Here is a 6,412-nt window from a genome sequence, read left to right as displayed (position 1 = left end):
ACGATATTCCTTTCACAACCAGGCGTGGTATGATGGAAAAGTTAAATCTACTCAATCAGTTTTGTAGCTCTCATGGAATGAAAGTAAATAGTAGTAAGACTAATTTTTTTGTGATAAATGGCAATGGACGTGATAAGGAGCCAATGGTGTTAGAGAGTATTGTTGTTGATCCCTGCGAGCAATATGTATATTTAGGATATTTTTACTGCTGATGGCTCTATATCATCATCACTGAAAGCAGAAGCACAAACTAGAATGTGTGAGGTTTTAAAATTTATTTCATTCTTAAATAAAAATAATGATGTTCCTTTCTACATAAAGAAAAGGGTTTTTCATTCGGCTTTGTTACCAGCATTAATGTATGGAAATGAATCTTGGATTAACGGGGATTTGAGACCCATGGAAAAATTATATTTATGGTGCATAAAACAACTGTTAGGTGTCAGGAAAACCACTACAAATTCTCTTTGCTTACTCGAACTTGGTCTTGTTGATTTTCGTTCACTGGTCAGGTCAAAGCAGAGACAGTTTTTCGCTCAAGCTTGGGTGGAGCGTGGTACAATGGGAGATGATCCGCTGGGCCATGTAATTAATCTAATTTTGGAATTTAATACCCCTACCTCACGTTATATCAGAGACTTGTTAGATAATGATATTGACGATGTACTGCACGCATCAGAAAAATTGAAACATGAAGTAACTACCTGAAACCCAGGTAGATTAACTTTCTATAAAAACATCAATTCAGATTTTAACGTTCATGACATTTATAGAAAAAAAAAAACAATGTAAATGAGTTGGAGAGAACGGAGTGGACAAGATTAAGACTGAGTTCCCATTCTCTTGCTATTGAGGTTGGCCGTTGGAACCGAAGAGGGAGGGGCCGGTTACCTGTAGAGGAGAGATTGTGTGTGTGTGGCCAAATACAAACTGAGCAACATGTAATGGAAGCATGCCCCAGGACCTACCAGATTCGGACCCAGTTTGATATCTCATCAATGAGCGACTTGATGGTAGAAAGATCAGACTATGCAAATGTTTGTCATATCGCAAGCTTAATTTTGAAGGTTTTCAAATAATAAGATGCAAACTCTCTCATTGTGCCTCGCCCAGCTGACTTCATTTTGTGTTACAATTTTAATGCATTTCCTGTCTAATCTGAATGTGTGATGTTTATTAGTCGATTTGATCTCTTTTGTGTTATTTAAAATATGAATATTAATTATTGTTGCCATTTGTTTTGAATACAGTTCTTTTTAATTTTCTTTTTTCCTTTTTAGGAAATGTAACTTGTGAAATGAGTTTATGTATTTGGACCGTTGTGTCATTTCATAATATTGTAATTGATATTTCTGTGGAGAATGGTCAATAAAATATCTATCTATCTATCTATCTATCTGTTACGACTCCTAAATGAAAATAAATCAGGTTCATTTCCGTCAACCGTCCATAATTCAGATGTCTTTTCAGAACGTCCTCTTCACTCATTTATAACAAGTGACTCTTTGTATGAGTTGCATTATTTTTTACGTTTTTTATTTGTTACCATAATTCAGATGTCTTTTTAGCATGTCCTTCTCACTCATTGTCCCTTGCCACTCACAACATGTGAATGTTTGTATGAGTTCCATTTTTTTTTTTTTTTTTTGAGTTTTTTTTTTTATTTAATTCGAAAGCTACGTAACAACTTGGAGGAAATTCAGAATTTATCAAATACATTTCATACTCATTTTTTAAGTTCCTCCGAAACTTTCTGAAGGCGAACTGTCAGCAAGAAGTGTTATTGTATTAAATAGGTCACCTCGTCTTGACGCAGTTGCTGTGATAGAGACGATTTATAAAAGACTTTCTCTTCGCGTGAAAGGGAGAGAGAGAAAGGCCGCCATTAGCGTCCTTCCAGGCAAGTCGTTCTTTCCAAACAACCTAATGATGTGGGGGATTCGTATGGGAGGTTGTAATGTGTGTGTGCTTTACAGATGGAACTTTCTGATCCTCCTTTCTATTGGCCATCATCACAGTCTCTCTTTTTTTTCTTTTTTTTACAATGAGGACGCTAGCCGTGTACTGCCACCCGTCTGCTATTTTATTTATATTTATATATATATATATATATATATATATATATATATATATATATACTATATTATATATATATACATATATATATATATAATATATATATATATATATATATATATATATATATATACATATATATATATGTATATATATATATATATATATAGATATATATATATATATATATATAGTATATATATATATATATATATATATATATATATATATATATAGTATATATATATATCTATATATAGGTATATATATGTATATATATATATATATATATATATATATATATATATATATATATATATATATATATATATATATACAGGTTGTCCATAAAGTCCCAGTACCATTACAAGTATTTATTGCTTGTAATGGTACTGGACTTTATGGACATCCTGTATATATATATATATATATATATATATATATATATATATATATATATATATATATATATATATATATATATATATATATACGTAAGCACCATTCCGCGGCAATACATAGCTAGCTTCATCATTATAAAAGGCAAGAATAAGGAACTTGGATGATCTGGAGAAACGCGTATCAGGAAGAGTTTATTCAAATCTCCATAAGAATTCTTAGATCATTAGGGCGTTGGGAAAGAGCGGCTTGTGAAGAACGACACTAATGTCCTTTCTCTCTCTCTCTCTCCCTTTCACTCGAAGGAAAAGTCTTTGAGAAATCGCTTCTATAGGGTCTTATCAAATACTTTCTTTCTTACATTACCAGCTACAAATTTATCTTTTAAAAATTATTATCAAGATGAACCGGTTGTGTCTAGTCAAGATGGAAGCTATTTGCTTAATAACGATGGTTCTGACTGGCAATATGCCTTAATAAATTACCGGTTTATTAAGCATGTAAATTTTGTTTGCAAGATTAGCGTCATTTGCCAACAAACATGATTTTGTCCACACACATCCGAAAATGAACGAATGAACAAATAAAAATGCAAAGCAATATAATGACGCAATTTCAGCTGGATAATCGAATGAACTTTATGAAATAAAGCGTCTTGTTGATTGGCTCAGGTGAGCTTCAGCTCTTCAACGGTAACGTGATAGACTCTTGTCCACTTGAGAATACCCTTCACACTATCAGAGAAAATGGTGTTCCAAAGCCAATTGTGTAGTGGTGTATTCCTGAATGTATGACAGTGATGTTTGAGAAATCCGCTGCTGTGTAACTTTCCGGGCGTCTTAGAAGAGTATTAGTTATGATTACGTAAGATATACATATAATGTATAATATACTATATATATATATATATATATATATATATATATATAATATATATATATATATGTGTGTGTGTGTGTGTGTGTGTGTGTGTGTGTGTATGCAATATAAAAACACCGTATCGTGATTCTAAGAAATCAGTAGAAGGCTCCACAGTAACATTCTTGTTTATCAGATGAAATATTTCCACAAATATATTTCATCTGGATAAACAAGATTATTAATTACTGTGGATCCTTCTGCTTATATATATATATATATATATATATATATATATATATATATACATATATATATATATATACATATATATTATATATATATATATATATATATATATATATATATATATATATATATATATATAGCAGTATTTGTATTACCAGCTATATGCTGTATAGACAAAGGATACTCCTGCAAAAGCAAACTCCAGCGCAAAATACGCTGATTCTTATCCTTAAATTTATTCAAAAATATTAACGGATTTTGATCCGTATAGACCTTAATGGGCTCAGCAGAGGCTGACAAATAAACATCAAAATGATTGATGACCCTGACCAAACACAAAATTTATTAGTGAAATTCACAATATCAGGGAAAATTACTGTTACTTGAAAACAAAGTAAAGTTTAATTAATTCTTGAATCAAATTAAGTAAAATTAAATCAAAATTAATTTATCACAAAATTCAAGAAAATTAATTCAATTGAAATTCAAAAGTGTTAGGCAATAATTGAAAATTTGAAATTAATTCACAAGTGCTAAACAATTTTAAAACTTGAAAAGAATTCTAAGTAAATTAATTCACAAATGTTAAATTTAATTAAATGTGCAATGATTAAGCAATGAAAATAACTAAGTCAATTAAATTGTGAATGCAAATGAAAATATAAAATAAAAAGACACACTTCAATAAGAAAATGAAATAGTGCACAAACAATGGAACAAACACAAAACACAAAAAAATCAGTAATGTGTAAGTGTAAATCTTTTTCACTCAAAACACTGTAACCAACAGTTTTGACCAAACCTTCATAACCACCTGTTATTAGTTAACCACAGTTCCTATCAATTATTAGTTAACCACACTCCCTATCCATTATTAGTTAAACACAGTTCCTAACCGTTATTAGTTGCAACTAATAAAAATATAACACTTTACCTTTTTGGTATACCAACTTCTTAATTTGCTGCAGTCTTGATTCACACTCACAAAAACCAGGCGCCATTACAAAATAATGTTTGTTCAGATTCCACAAAAGAAACTAAATAACACTAAATAAACTCTAAGAAATATCAAATATGAAATTCTCACAAGTTACGAGTGCAGATATGATACAAAACGTTCTTGGCACAAAAGCTTCCAGAAAGTTGGAAATCTGACGCAATCTTCATAAAGAAATGTGCAATTTCCACGTGGCTTTGATCAAAGATATACGCGTACGAGTCCAGTCTGTTAAAAAAAAAAAGACGTACTCTACTCGATCGAAATGGAGGCTGAGCGACAATTAAGATTGACATGTTTTGATAACAACGCAAGACTCAATTCTCTCGCTATCACATGCATTGACAGATTTAGGAAAGCAAACGGATCTCGCAGACCCTCCAATCTTACAGTGTTGACATAAAAGTTAAACATTCGTAGTTTCGAACAAAGAAGATCTCTCTCTTTTTACGTTATATATATATTCTTTTACAACATGTAATGCGAAATCTGAACACACATTTAAAACATCCTATTCTAAGCTATCTAGGAATCTGAAAATATGTTGTAAAATTCTACATGACATTTCAAAGAGGGGAAATATGCATTTTGAAAGTAGCAATATATAATAATATATATATGTGTGTGTGTGTGTGTGTGTGTATAAACTTCCTAGACATTCTTAAATTGAACATATATATGTCTAGGAAGTTTATACACACACACACTCACACATACACACACACACACACACACACACACACACACACACATATATATATATATATATATATATATATATATATATATATATATATATATATATATATATATATATATGTGAACCTACAAAGTCTCAAATTTAATATTTCCAATTATCATTCGTTTTTGTTCTCCTCGTAGCTTCAGCGATTCTGACTTTTCCCATTTCGCCATTGCTTGAGGACGAAATTGTTAAAGGCCGACTCCTTCCCTTAAGTCGGCTTTCTTTGAAGTCGACTTCTCCTGCATCTGTGGTCGAGACACTGAAGATCTTATCTCCTGCTTTGTCCCCATCACCAACCATAGACTCCTCTTCCAGCTCCTCATCTTCGCTTTATTCTTTTGCAAGAGCGACGCTGATTTCATGTTCTTCGAAGCATGACTAAGGTAACTTTCGTGATCGGTGATTCCAGCAACAGTCATGGTTTCACCTCGAACTGTCTCTCGAGATATCATTTCCCGTTACCTTCTGTTACTTCTTTCCAATGAACACTATACTATTGTTTGGAAGCTTGCATTTCAAGTTATTGGCCCCTGTAGGCTTGTTTGTTATGAATAGCGATCATCTTCTGAGTAATGATATTTATAATAATAACAATCTACTTTTCTGCTGTTTTGTGTTAGTCTTATTCATTCAACCGTGGAATTGTTCAGGTCAAACATTCTGTAGATCTATGTAGTCGATAAAATAGATTTTATTAACTGGCGAGAATACCTTTATGCGATTTTCATAATTGTACTGGGATGTTCAAGGATGGACCATAAGTAGTAACAGTTTTTATTGCCAACTATAGGTTTCAACCTGAAATATATATATTCCATGTAATAAAAAATAATACAATCCAACCAGCCATACAAATTTTGAATTTTCCCATTTCATTATCAAAAAAAAATATTTGTCCTTAATACAAGCCTTCTAGTAAAGTACATGAACAATCCATATTGATATGTGTATGTCTAACAATAACTGTTTATAGCAATGTAAATAAATACCACTGTAAATTATGGTACTGTAGCCACTAAAGCACTTGGCATCAAATTAAATGTACTCATATCCATTAACATTACTGTATATACATAGAATCCAATTAC

Source organism: Macrobrachium nipponense, chromosome 39 (genome assembly GCF_015104395.2).
Source record: "Macrobrachium nipponense isolate FS-2020 chromosome 39, ASM1510439v2, whole genome shotgun sequence".
Lineage (NCBI taxonomy): Eukaryota > Metazoa > Arthropoda > Malacostraca > Decapoda > Palaemonidae > Macrobrachium > Macrobrachium nipponense.
This window is presented reverse-complemented; position numbering follows the sequence as displayed.